The sequence below is a fragment of the Buteo buteo genome, chromosome 14 (genome assembly GCF_964188355.1).
Source record: "Buteo buteo chromosome 14, bButBut1.hap1.1, whole genome shotgun sequence".
Taxonomy (NCBI): Eukaryota; Metazoa; Chordata; class Aves; order Accipitriformes; family Accipitridae; genus Buteo; species Buteo buteo.
The window spans coordinates 9,633,346-9,648,887 of NC_134184.1; positions in this window are offsets into that span (position 1 = coordinate 9,633,346).

A 15,542-nucleotide genomic window follows, 5' to 3' on the forward strand; every position below is an offset into this window, starting at 1 on the left:
ACTGCATCCTGGCCATAATAAAGCTAATGTTCAATTTCTAGCATAATGAATTAGATGTCTTCACATGGACTGATATATAAATGAACTGAAAAGAAAAGCTTTTAACAAAAATGTGTTGAACTGTGAATAACAGGAGTATTTGCAAAGGGGGTAGGTATATCTTTTTTTTTTCTTCTTTTATTTTTCTGTCGAATAGTGACTAAGTCAAATAGTACAGGCATTTTAATTCCTATAGTAGGCATTTATTTATAAAGAAAATGGTTAAAGAGCTAATTTTTTCTTTTTGTTTAAACCGATTAACACATTACAAGTAATTTTGGAAACAAACAAACAAACAATCTGCTCCCACAACTTTAACCTTATTTGAGATTTCCCTCAATGCAGAGCAAGGATGGAGAAAGAAATGGGAGAAAAGGAGGGAAGGAGAAAATAAAAAGGCCAAAAAATGTTTAATAATACCTATTTTTCAGGACACTGACATCTGATACATATAGTTGCAAAAAAGGAATAAAAAATAAATGTTTGCCCGATGTTATCAAAATAGAGAACACTATTTAAATTGGTGAGGGAGTGGTTGTATTTTCTTCTTTCCCCACTATAGTGTCATTGTCCCATTCCTGTGATGTCTACCTCTTGCAAGACTGTCCTATTCCCATAACCTCATTTCCCATAATATCATTTCCTATAACCTCACACTCTAAATTGAATACAAACCTCAGTGTCCTTTTTCCCTTCACTATCCTTTTACATGGAGGTTGGAGTCATCCTGTACAAGGAATCTAATCCACCTTCTTTACTTCTCCCACTCATCACAAGGACACACACATCTCTTCAAACCCCTGATACCTATTTTTACTCTTTGACTGACAAGGTACATCTCAACATTTTCCTATCTTTGTTCTTTGTCAGTTACCAGAATTCCAGCTCCACACCTTGAAGTTCACCCGAATGTTGTCTTAGGGTACATGTTGTGCAGGCGTTAGATAAAATATTTGTTCTGCTTTTAAAGAAAACTGATGTCAGTTTTAATCTCTGTAGCATGCAGATCTGATTTAATTTATAACTCATTTTGCAGAAGTCTTCTAGACTGTTACTGCTGTAAGTCTTGCTGTCTGTTACTCTTTTCACACAATGAAACAAAATTATTTTTAAGATCTCTATATATCCCTCATATCTCAGATTGTATTTGGAGGCAAAATGATTTATTCTATCAAAGTGTGTTATCTATGTAACCAAACACACAAGAATTGCTAGATTCAGAAGCAGTGTGCAAGAGGTAAAGGCTCTTGTATCAAGAAAAATGAATCTAGAAGATTGCCCCATAGTCCCTGAGCAGTTCATACATTATAGTTTGAACATATGCAAGTTCAGAGAAATTAAAAAAACCAAACCACTCTGCCAAGTTCGATTCCATTTAATATATTGATTTACTTCTTCTAATGTCTAGTCAGTTGGATTTGTCGGAACTATCACTTCATGCTCACTGAATTTAAGTCCCAGGAAAAAAAAATATTACTTGGGGTATGGACAGAAATTAGTTGCTTCAATTACATATAAACTCCTCAGAAATATATGTACATAAATGCGCAACATGAGCACTCTGTTGTGTTCACATGGCAAGGTTTTGGTCATGGACTGGGGGCTGCAGGTACGGCTTCTGTCAGAAGACCAGGAACTGACCCCATATAGGACAGACCTAGTTCCAGCTGGCTCCAAGATGGACTCACCACTGGCCAAATCTGAGGCAGGCAGTGCTGTTGAAAGCTCCTCTATGATAACATACTTAAGGAGGGGTAAAAACCGCTGTGAAGCAACTGTGGGAGAGGAGTGAGAACAATGTGTGAGAAAGAGCCCTGCAGACACCAAGATCAGAGAAGGAGGAGGAGGTGCTGCAGGCACCAGAGGAGACATTCTGCTGCAGTCCATGGTGAAGGCCATGGTGAAGCAGATTGTCCCTCTACAGTCCATGGAGGATGATGGTGGAGCAGATATGCACCCTGCAGCCCGTGGAGGACCCCACACCAGAGCAGGTTGATATGCCCTGAGGAAAGCTGCAGCCCGTGGAGAGGAGCCCACGCTGGAGCAGGTCTTCTGGCAGGAACTGTGGCCTGTAAAATTTAATAAAATTGCTATGACATAAAGGTCAAGGAAATGGGTTCTTGGTTCCAACTCTTGGTATTCCATGTTTTGTAAACTTAATTAATTTATATATTTGTTCTATCTATCTATTAGTGCTGACTGGAAATTTCCCTTTGATTTATTTTCCTTCAGAAAATCTAACTTCTACAAATATCAAATTTTCCCAGGAAAATGGGTTATGTTAAAATCAGAAGAAAATATGAATTAATTGCTTTGGACTATAATCACTTTGAACCAAGTAAAAATACTGAGTATTGTTGAAATGATTCTATCCTATTTTCATGCAGTTTCATTATGAATGATAACCTGTTATTAAACCCATTGGCTTCACAGGGCATGGAAAAGGCTGAGGTACTGAATGTCATCTTTGCCTCAGTCTCTGCTTGCAAGACTGACCTTCAGAAATCCCAGGCCCCAGAGACCAGGGGGGAAGTCAGGAGCAAAGGAGATGTATCCTTGGTGGAAGAGGATCAGGTTAGAGAACACTTAAGACATTCATAAGTCATGGAAATTCATAAGTCCATAGGCCCTGATGGGACGCACGCACAAGTGCTGAGGATGCTGGCTGGTGTCATACATCAATCTTGACACTTGGGAGAGGTGCCTGAGGACTGGAGGAAGCAGTTGTCACTTCCTGGAGGAAGCAATTGTCACTCCTGTCTTCATGAGAGAGAGCTGACAGTTTTCATTTAGTTCAGCTTGTTCTAATCTTTAATTTCTCATACCTGTTTAAAACTGATTAGGAACATTGCCAGGTAATTTTATTGCTTTGTTTTTTAAAGTAACAAAATAAGGCAGAGTAGTTCTTTTACCTTTTTTTGTTATTAGTTTTAATAGTACTTTTAGAATATTTATTTTAAATCCACTTGTTATTCTTGAAGTAATATCTCCCAAAAGAGTCTCTTATCCTTAAAAATGAGCTTATGTCCTTAAAAAGGCAGGGTTAAAACATTTGGCAATAGACTCAGATGAAGATAAGAATTTAGAAATAAAATATGGCTATACATGGATATAGTAAAAGAAAGAAGAACTCAATGTCAAGTACATTTTATACAAATATTAATACTGGAAAACCTGCTGTGGAACTTGAAGTGAATTTATTTGCATTCTAGTCGACAACAAATATGTTTACTATGAAAAGAGAATTTTGAAGTGCTTTATTCCTAGGTGGTATGCACTTATTCTGAGAGGACTACGGATTTTCCCAGGTTTCTTTTTTTTTCCTTTTAAACTGTAAAGCTTTTAATGTGTCTAGAATACATATTATATTAGAAAAAGCAATTAGATAGAAAAACAGAAAATAAATAAGAATGGGACAATAATATAAAACACATAGATATGTTCTCACTGCAATCTGATGTGGTGGGTTGACCCTGGCTGGATGCCAGATGCCCACCAAAGCCACTCTATCACTCCCTGTCCCCAGCTGGACAGGGGAGAGAAAATATAACAAAAGGCTTGTGGGTTGAGATAAGGACAGGGAGAGATCACTCACCAATTACCGTCACAGGCAAACCAGACTCAACTTGGGGAAAATTAACTCAATTTACTACCAATCAACCAGAGTAGAGTAATGAGAAATAAAATCTCAAAACACCTTACCTCCACCCCTCCCGTCCTCCCAGGCACAACTTCACTCCTGGATTCTCTACCTACCTCCCCCAGCAGTGCAGGGGGACAGGGAATGGGGGTTGGGGTCAGTTCATCAAATGTTGTCTCTGCCGCTACTTCCTCCTCAGGGGGAGGACTCATCACACTCTTCCCCTGCTCCACCGTGTGGTCCCTCCCACGGGAAACAGTCCTTCACAAACTTCTCTAATATGAGTCCTTCCTACGGGCTGCAGTTCTTCACAAACTGCTCCAGCGTGGGTCCCCCACGGGGTCACAAGTCCTGCCAGAAAACCTGCTCCGTGGGCTCCTCTCTCCACGGGTCCACAGGTCCTGCCAGGAGCCTGCTCCAGTGTGGGGTTCCCATGGGGCCACAGCCTCCTTCAGGCATCCCCCTGCTCCAGCATGGGGTCCTCCCCGGGCTGCAGGTGGAGATCTGCTCCCCCGTGGACCTCCCTGGGCTGCAGGGGGACAGCCTGCCTCACCATGGTCTTCCCCACGGGCTGCAGGGGAATCTCTGCTTTGGCGCCTGGAGCATCTCCTCCCCTCCTTCTTCACCAACCTGGGGGTCTGCAGGGCTGTTTCCCTCACATGTTCTCACTCCTCTCTCCAGCTGCAGTTGCTGTGCCTGTTGCAACTTTGTTTCCCTTCTTAAATCTGTTCTCCCAGAGGTGCTACCACCATCACTGATGGGCTCGGCCTTGGCTAGCGGCAGGTCTGTTTTGGGGGCAGCTGGCATTGGCTCTGTTGACATAGGGGAAGCTTCTAGCAGCTTCTTACAGAAGGCACCCCTGTAGTCCCACCACCACTACCAAAATCTTGCCACACAAACCCAATACAATTGAAAATGGTTAATTACATCTATAAAGTTTTCAAATTGCTTTATTTTGTCAATATTTTTGTAATGGAGATAGCTGTCTAGGGTATTCACTAAAAGAATGGCAAGTAATAACAGCAAAATTCTAACCTGAGAGCCATGCTCCTTTCTACCAGAAATTCAATTCTAAGTATTACGTGCATACAAACAGGAGTCAGAAACAGTACAAGATGTATGAGTGTAACATGAAGTGTTTGGGGAATTATATTAAACCCCTGAATTTTACTCTTAAGAAATCTGATTTATTTTTTGTTTCCTCACACAAATACCTAATTACAGATTTGGAAAAATTACTTATGGACAATTTACAGAGAAATGTGACCTTTGATGTCTGTATTAGTTATGACCTCATAAGAATAAAAGTATTTCTTCCTGTATGTATGAAAACATCACAAGTCAGTCTGGTTTTGGAGGGACTTGAACCTGGCATATAGTTTTTACTACTACTACTACTACTGCTACTACTACTTTTTTTTTTTTTCTCCCTTTTCTTCCTTATAATCACCGAACACAGGAAGTTCTTCCTTACTTTTCTTAATAAGATCTGTTAAAAATCATTTGCAGTAGTTAGTTATTTCTGGTGAAGTTTTACGTTGCATCTCCATAAAATAAAATAACATAATTATATTTTAATACAGTCTAAATCCATTGCATATGTTCATATTCATGCAAAGTTAGAAAAAAACTGTATCCAGATATTCCATTTCATATGTTCATAAAATATTTTCACTTATTTACTGACAGCTGCTTTGAAACACATGAGTTTTCATGGTTGAGACATATTCCTTCTGTTCAGTACACAGTTTCAAGATTAGTATACAAAGGTTTAGAAAGGTTGCAAAAACACGATAGGCATGTATAAGCTGAAGATTTTTTTCTGGTTTATGGATTTGGGTGATTCCAAGTAGGTGATGTATTAGTTAGTCTGTCTCAAAGTCTGCTAAACTAAGAATTCAAAATGAATGTGAAGGAAACTTAAGATTAAGACTTCTCTGTGAAAGAAGACAAATGGTCTTTAACAGTGGCTAAAGCAACATATAGTTTGAATGCATGATAAAGGGACTTTCAGTCTTCCATAGAGTCTTCTACATTACCTAGAATATATTTCCCTCCATAAAACAGTTTCTATTAGTGTATTCCAATTGGAAATTGAAAATAGCAATACAAATTCTTAACTAAGCATCTATTTTAATCAATTTTAATAAATTAAAATGGTGAAGTTTTATGGGTAATGTATTTTTTCTCTGAAATTATAGCAATGTAGCAACTATTAGAGATATGATTCAAAATATCCAGGGCGTTTTACATATTGCCTTTAGCTGTACAATTTAGGACTGTACAGGAACATAAATCAGACCTGCAAGTCTGACTTTGTATGAGCAAAAATGATAATAGGTCATCAGGGTTTCAGAAAGCAAACAGGGAAAATTTATTTCTAAGAAGTTTGTTTGACACAAACAAATGTCCTTAAAGGTATAGCACATATACATGCTTGACCATTATACAAATTGGTTATGAGAATTGTACTTTAGTGACCTGAGAATGTTTTTGGTATTTTTGGGAATTATCTTTGGTTAGCAAGCTCAAGATTCGGTTGTTATTCATCTACACAGAGAAGTATGTTAGCAGATACTGATGTTAAGTTAGATAAATAAGGGCTTGTTTAGTCAAACACCTCACTTCATTCTCTCCTTCCTGTTTTCACTTTCTCTCCTTCCTCCCTTCTTTCCTCTACTTCTTCCTTTTTTCCTCTTCCTTCCTCCCTTCCTTCCATCCATCTATCCCTCCCTCCTTCCCTTCCTCCTGATCCTCTGCTCACTCGTTCTCCATTTCTCTCTCTTTGACCATCCTGTACTGGAGCCTGTGGCCACACTAGCAGCAGGCTCAGCTTTTGTGGCCCATGGGAGGAAGGCAGTGGGTTAAAAGTGGCCTTGGTTTCATGTAGCGTTACTTGGCTGTGTGCAGGCTCTGCCTGTGCTATCAGCTGTCTCAATAAATGCCTGCGATGGCAAAACTGAGAGGGCAGTATTTCTATCACTCGACTTTTGATTGGTTTGCATGGCTCGCTATATGAATTGGAAGTGAGTAGGAAGTGTAGTCAAAATGATTATTGCCTGGGGCAGGAAAATAATTAGGACTTGTTCTGGCTGGGTGCCTTGGCACGTCAACAACAGTGACCATAGTTAAGAGAATGTTTGGCAAGGCTTTTGCTGTTAGGTTTTTGAAATACATGAAAAAACCTTCATGGCTGATGAGCCAGAAAAGACTAGGAAGCTATGAATATGAAAAAAAAATCAGATTTTCCATAAAACAGTACAAGAAAAAGAATTAATTTAGGTGACTGTAATTCAAGCTAAAGTATACTATTACTCTGAAATTATTTTTTTGCACAGGAAAAAAGTTCTTATAAAGAAATATTGTAATGCTTTCTCAGTGATAAGTTAAATATATAGATTCTTCTTCTTTTGTACATTCAAAGGGTCAAATACGGTTCGGTTAACTTCCTCCACTGTGAAGTGACATTATTTTAGTTTTTATGATAGGTTATAAGAGTTTATATAAAAGGGCTGACTTAGTTAATAAAAAGGACATTATACCAGATTCTATTCTGCTCTTGTAAAACCTCTGGGAAGAAAGAACAAAAAGATTTTTTGTTCTAATTTTTGGGGGTTTGGTTTTGGTTTTGCTTACTGGATTTTTTTTCCCTATTATTTTATCTAAAGCAATTATTTGTCTCTATCCAAATTAGGAAGGCACAATCTTTAATTTAAGGCAGAGAGAAATTCATTTCACTTACACCCAAAACAGATTATTTAAAAAATACATTTAAATTCTTATATTTTAGGTCATGAATTTTGGTTAGCTAATGCTTAAGCAGTATTTAGAACACTGTGGTTCTCTCCTCTTTAATAATATAAAGAACTATAATGGTATGAATAATAATAAACTTGCAATGACCAGGTTCTTCTCTCCACTTCCAAGCAACATTAAAAAATAGGTCTAAGGTTCTTTTCTTAAATACAGTTACTCTAATGCAGCTAACTTATGTCCCCAAGAACCTAAACATAACGTTGAATGCTTTGCTCACCTGTAGTGTATTTAAGCATTTATTGAATGTTCAGTCCATCAGAAAGAAAACTACAGCATAAGTTTATACTTGCTCTTATATACGACTTCAAGCAAATATAGAGCAATAAGGCTTCTGTAAAAGAGCTGAGCATAATCACAAGTAAATGGGGTAAAAGGATATAGTTTTCAAATAATAAGAGTATGTTTCATATACTTCCCCTCTAAGCTATACGGCCTTAAAATAACCTGGACTCTGGCTGTGATCTGAGCAAGCAGATTTACATCCATTAAAGATTTTTGGTTCAACCTTTATAAGGTTCTCTGATGTATGTTTAGGTTGTCTAGCTATCGGCTCTTCCTTTTTGACTTGTCAGAGTAAGAGAATGAGTGGAAAGGCACCTTTTCAGAAATACCCTACTGACTTTATACTTACTTTTATTTCCTTCATGTGTTTATCAGATGCTCAATCCATTTTTTCTTTGGAGAATGAGGATGGTAATCTCAGTGAGAAGGAAATGTTTTGCTTAAGTATGACACCCTGAATAGTCTCTTTACTTCAAAAAATGTTCATGTCCCTGAAGGTGTAAGAAAAGAGTTCTTTGGGTCAAAACTATAGTTCTGGAATTCTTCTCCAAGAATCAGACATTTTCAGACAGTTATTTTAATGCAAAGAAAACAGAACATAATATTCTGGTGTTTGAATAATCAAGTGGGTTTGTTTTCCTTAAACCAAACAAATTGCAGGCAGGGAAAATGCATCCATTTCAGGCTGAAAAGGTTAGTTCTAGATTCTGTTGTTGATAGATTTGTTAAAATCTTGTTGCATGATAGCCTACTTGAGAAAAAAGAAATGCCTCCATTAAGTAGATTTTTGTCTATTATTTTAAGTATCAAAGTCTTATCCTTTAACAAATGGTTGAGTGTGTTTGTGGAGTACGACTGAAAATGCCCCCAAAACCAGCTGAAGGCAGGAGAAGGTTAATATTTGTCCTGAAGACAGCAACTGCAATGCATTCTTTCCCACATAACTTATTATAAAATCTTCAGCTAGAATCAATGATAAGAAGAAAATGAAACAGAAGGGGGAAGCAAAGAATCTCTCTTCACCACAAAGATAAAACTGGGTAACAGGATCACAGGGAACACAAAAAAGCTCAAATGAGCATCAGAGCTTTCCTAGGAGGCAGAAAAGATCATGCTGCTTCGACTTTCCCAGCCAACAACAAAATATAGCAGAAAACACCCTAAAACCAGTATTTTAAAGGCAAATCAGCATCATGTTTTGCACAGTCAGGGAGTGAGTAAATACTAAAAAAACCACCAAAACCAGGTCCAGTTATGACTTCACACATGCCCTGTTGTTATTAGTTGTCTTAATATAGGTACAAAACATATTCTGTCTTAACTTCATATAAAAGGCTGCCTTACATGACAATTCTGCATCTTCAGGAACAGTTCCAACTGACTGTTTAAAATTACATATATACAGTTTGACCAATTGTACTGCAGAAATTGCCAGGGTAGTCTCTGGGACGACCAGGTTTTCCACAGATTTTCTGGGATATTAAGCAACACAGTTAAGCATACAAGTCATAACTACCAGTTGGTCCATGCACAGCAGGAAGGATCATGGGGACTGTCCAAATATCCACCTGGAGATCTCATGTAGCAATTAGTCAAATGGTTTGTTGTGAAGCCTGCTAGGAATTCAGGCAATAAGCAGTTCTTAAGTCAGTCCATTGTCTCATCTGGGCAGAAACTAGCTGGGGAGGTTTTGGATCACTCAGGGAATTGATGGCTAAGTGCACTTGCTATAAAAATAGGCATAGCCCCAGCATCTAGCTACATCACAACTGTTAGTGTAGAACAAACTCAAGTTTCATCCTTATATAACTATTATAACTTAACTCCTTAGAGTTTTCATACATTAATAAAATAGAAATGTTATATTTTGAAAAAGTTTATGGATTGTGAGCTTACTAGATGCTAAATAATAGGTTCCCAAGGAAAATTTATATTTTTTTCAGGAAATAAGAGGCAAGAGTAACAGTAAGGCATGGGTGGAGATTCTTGAAACAGAGAAATCAGTCCTTTACTGACTTACACTTCTACACTTCTAACAGTGGGAGTTCACTTGCAATTTTTTTTTTTATAAGCAAATAAATACAATACTAGATCAGACAAATTGTCCTTATATTTTAGTCTCCTGTTTACGACAGTTGCCAGTAACAGAGGCATCGAGAAAACTATGAGAGACAGGTTACACAACAGTTCTTGCCTAGTATATCTTCTCAGTTTCATGGAAATCTCTATTAGAAATTGCATACATGAGGTCTGCATCTAAAGCATCCAATCAGCTGATGCATCCATCGTCCTTTAATTTGCCTAATGTCTTTCTTAATGTTTGGCCTCCACAATGTTCTGAGGAGGCAAAGACATTTATGACTGTAAAATGGGTGTGGGGATGGATGGGAAACCAAGCTAACTCTGCTACCTAGAAACTTCATAGTCACCTGTAGTTCTGTAGTAATAAATAAATACTCAGTGACTATTCCCTCTTTGCCTTCCTTATGCCGTCTATGATTCTAGAGTCATCCACTATACTTCACCCTCAACTATCGCTTTTTCTGACAGTGAGAGGCAAAAAGTATATTCAGTCTTTTCTCACATGGAGACCATTTAATATTCACTATCATTCCTGCAATTATGGTCAATTGTTTGAGTTTTTAAAATTATTTAAAATTCTAATATGACCTCTTGATATTACCTGATCAGAACTGCAAGGAGTGACCATGGTGTCATGAATTTACGTAATGCTTTCATCAGTTCTACTTTTTTTTTTTTCTTTTTAGCTGAGTATTGCTCTCACCTTTTCAAAGTATTATCTGTATGCATCCAGAATGTTTTATTGAGCACTAAAAGATAATTTGGAGCAATCCATGTTCAGATATTCATCAAGTTTTCACCATGCATGTTATTTTGAATTTTCTACATTAAAATTCATAAATTGTGAAATCCTATACAATGTAAAACAACTACATATGAAATTCATCCCATTGAGCTTCCAGCATCTATAACATAAACATTTGCACTGGAGTCTCTGTTCATAGGAGATGGAGACAAACAGGCATTTTGAGATGAATAGTTCATTTGTTTTCATTTCCTGCAAGGTAAAATGAATTGTGCAATAGAAGCACTTATCTCTCTCCACCAAACATAATAGCATTCTAGATGACTATGTCAGATGTAGCCATCGATATTGTAGACAGAGTTAGATGAACTGAACTTCATCTCTCGTCCAAGGTCTTTCTAAGACATCTAAGATGGAAAGACTTCATCAGAGATATACTGAATCTCTGCTTAGCATGCTAGTTAGTAGTTATCCATCCACTCTGAATAGTGACGTAAGAGGTTTTACAACATATAAAGTGTATCGGAATAAATTTAGCCTTCATTCACAAACCACATTCTTAGTTCTTACTACTGGACTGTTTGTTTGGGGTTTTTTAAATTCATATGTATAATAATCCAGAATAAACATAAACCAGTGTAAATGTCAGTCTTGAAACAGGGTTAGTTAGTGAGTAACCACTGCCAATATTCTAAAAATAAATACTGCTTTCTGTATAGTTGCAACTGCAACCCAGAAAATAGTTGGATTATGAAAATTCCTGAGATAGTGACATCTTGAATTTTACAATGGACATTTTATACCTTCTGAGATCAGTCCCTAAATCAACAAAGCAAAAAGTTTTTTCTTATAGTGAACAAGAATTTTTTTGTGTGTTATGAAGAAAAATAAATTTAAAATCTAACCTAAGGATCAGATGTAAACTTCCACTCAGCCCCTGTAAGAGATTTTATTGTCTGTCTGAAGAACTGACAGCCTTTACAAAATTCCCCTTTGGCAAATAGATTAAAAATTATGTAAGCAAGGCTTTCTGTAGTAGAAAACAGTTTATGGTTTCGTAAAAGGAAGGGAAGCCTGTGAGTATGACAGCTGACATACTCCACAGGGGATTCATCTTTACAAACACTTGTTTTCTGCTGAGGTTTGTGAAGTGTATAAGGAGAATTAAAAAGAAGGAAAAAACCAGTTTAATAAAATCTTAGCACCTTATTTATAGCTTTCTGCAAGTATGGATTTTTTGCTGGGATGAGGAAAACTGGTGGATTTTGGTTTACAGTAATATCCGAATAAGGGAAGTCACACAGACACACAGTACAAATTCACAATGAAATCTACACTTTCTGTTAGTCTCACCTAATACTGTGGCTGCTACACAAACCTTTCATGTAGACATGCTAGTTTTCATAATTTTCATTTTCCACTGGCTCAGTTGATCATTTTTTTAGCCAAATTATAGTTAAATGATATCATCTACTTTAAACCGTTTCCAAAAGGGTCATTGTACACTATTCTGCCATAGCTATAAAAAGTAATGACAGTATGACAACAAGTGAATAACCAAATAATACAGATATTATAGCCCTATTTTACAAATAGGTGTTGTCAGATATATCAGGCAGATATACTGGGAGATTGTCTCATCTGTTTCATTTTCAGTATTGAACTAAAAAGTCTTATGAAATGAAATATTAAAAGTATTAATAGTAAGTACTAATGATATCAAGTGTTTGAAAATTATTGAGGTGGTGATACTAAGGTCTTTTACGTGCTAACACACTTTAAGTAGTTGTTCCAGCCACAGCCTTATATGGAATTACGGACTTGTCTAAAAATTAATTATATAAATGGAAAAAACCCTCCCCCCCACAACAAACTCCCAAATGAAAACAAAGTACAAATGACTAGTGTGTAAAAGCCCGGTTAAGTAAAACACTTAAACAAGTGCACTACTACATAGCATGAATATAGAAGCATACTCCAATAAAATAATTCAGAAAAATCCTTCCTAGGCTTCTTAGATTATTAAGACTTTGGTATTTCCTTCGTTACTTAAAATTATATCACTAGAATTCTTATTAGAACAATTAACTTTGCTAAGATACCTGTTTAAGTATCTATATCTACCCTGAAGTAATTTCAGATCTGGAAATTAGGTACTCACATTTTTAAATCTCCTGGAGGACATTGTGTATTAGGCCTTTTCAAACCAAGCTTAACTGACTACCAGCACAGAATTTAATTAGAAACGCAGCTGGAGCATGAATCGCCAGTCATTTACATAACAGCCCCAGTCAAAGAAGGCTTCAAAACATGACTCCTGCAACCCATAGTGATTGACCGAATCTTCAGGCTCACAGTTCATAGGTGGGAAAAGGACATGGTATTTGTCCCTATCCAATGTCGGGGAAGGTTTCGATATGATCCCAAGAACGAGATTAAGACACAAACGAGGTCAAATACCGCATACCCAGAAGAGCTTTTATTATCAAAAGTATCGAAAGTGGAAAATAATGGCGATAGGATAGAATGGAAGAAAAGGTAGAAATTAAGCAAGCAGTCAGGATGGGATTGCTAGGATGGTCACCACCACGGATCCAGCGGCATCCCGTTGGTCCTCAATCTTCAATTCTTCAGTGGTGACTAAAAAAACCCCACGGATTGTCTCTACAGGTTTTTATAGGGCATATTTCAGTGATGTCGCGTGCTGCAGGTTTCGTCTATCACACGACTTTCTCATGATCGACAACAGAAACCAGTATCTTATCAGCTCGAGCCCCCTTTCCTCCCCTGGATGCCTCAATGGCCTGGTAATTGTCCTTATGGACAGAGGAGTGTCCTGCTTAAACAGGCCATCTTGGAGACAAAGGGCTCGAGATAAACAGTTCACAGTTCCTTGAGATGACAGTCCAGTCCCTCACACCTGACAATCTTTGAGAGGAACCGCTCAAGATAACAGTTCTGTCTCTTACAGTACTGTGTATTGACCTTTGCTGGTTGTCAGGTGCCCACCAAGCTGTTGTCTCACTTGCCCTCCTCAGCAGGGCAGAAGGGGGAAAATACAATGAAAAAGCTTGTGGGTCTAGATAAGGACATTGAGATTACTTACACATTATTGCCACAGGCAAAATGGACTCAACTTGGGGAAGATTAATTTAGTTTATTGCCAATTAATAAGAGAGTAGGATAGTGAGATATAAAACCATCTTCCCCCACCCCACCCTTCTTCCCAGGCTTGACTTCACTGCTGACTCTTCTACCTCCATCCCCTGAGTGGTGCAGGAGGATAGGAGATGGGGAATGGGGATTGTGGTCAGCCCATAACACTTCAGCTCTGCCACTCCTTCTCCTCATGCTGCTCCCCTGCTCCAGCAAGGGGTCCCTCCCATGGGAGGTAGTACTTCATGAACTTCTCCAATGTGGCTCCTTCCCACAGGCTGAAGTTCTTCAAGAACTGCTCCAGCATGGATCCCTTCCACTGGATACAAGCCTTCAGGAATGGACTGCTCCAGCGTGGGTCCCCCACAGGCCACAGTTCCTGCCAGAAGACATGTTCCTGGATGGATTCCTCTCCATGGGCTACAGACCCTGCCAGGAGCCTGCTCCTGCATGGGGTCTCCATGGGCTTCAGCTTTCTTCAGGGCATACCCACCTGCTCCAGCATGGGGTCCTCCATGGGCTGCAGGGTTGATATCTCCTCCATCATGGTCCTCCAAGGGTTGCAGGGGGACAACCTGCATCACCATGGTCTTCCCCACGGGCTGCAGGGGAACCTATGCTCCAGCGCCTGGAGCTTCTCCTCCCCTCCTTCTGCACTGACCTGGGGGTCTGCAGGGCTGGTGCTCTCACATTTTTTCACTCCTCTCTCATACAGCTCCTGCCAGCATTTTCTACCCTTCCTTAAATATGTTATCACAGCAGCATCACCAGCATCTCTGTCTTAGCTCTGGCCATCAGCAGGTCCATCTTGTAGCCAGCTTAAACTGGCTCTGTCTGACATGAGAGCAGGTCCTGCTGTATTCTCACAGAAGCTACTCCTGCAGGCCCCCCACTGCCAAAATCTTGCCACATAAACCCAGTACAGTCTCTAATGACCAAAGGTCCAAAATGTTGACATTACAAACAGAAGAAGGAAAAAGTTGTGGTCATTTTTCTAATAAAGCAGAAACAACTAATAAATTATTCTTATGTGTAAATAACTCCCATCCTTCCTTCACAGGAGGCCTAACCTGCAGGTTACAGTACTGTATAATGGTTCTCTTCATCCCTCTGATTCTTACTTTCCTGGCTTTCCATTGGCCCCAAATAGCAGAATATGTCTTCCCAGAATGTTACTGGCTCATTAGAAATTTTTCTTACCATTTTAAACTACCTCAAACTTCTGCAATACTTAGGCAGAATAATAATACTTCCTTTATGTGTGTTTTAAACCATAGAATATTGTTCAAAACACAGTATTAGGAGACTTCTGTGCCTGCTTCACCCAAAGTGTGTTTTAAGAGAAATTGCTAGTTTAGGAAATCTTACTCAGGTAAGTCCTTTAAAAATATGAGTCTCACTTCTACAGAAGTGCCCTGTTGCATTTCCAAGAGAAGCAAGGGCTTATGCTGTTGCTAGAAGCAGAGGTCCAGCCTCTCCCTTCTGATTTAATACAAGTTTCTCAACATGATGGCTATTCTGCACTTGGTCTAGGATGTCATTTATTCAATGCAAACTGAATTAACCTTCAGCATGGATGAATTTTCTAGTAAATTTAAAATACTACAGTATTAAGTAATGCGACATTTCCATTATTACTCTGTTTTGGGACCAAAAGAAGATTCCTCTTTTTTTTTTTTTTTTTTTTTTGGCCCATGTATAGATTTAATTCCTGTTCAGAGATCTTGAATGGTTGTGTGGCACATATTAGGAAGTCAAACTGTGTTTCAGAGGTAGCAAGAT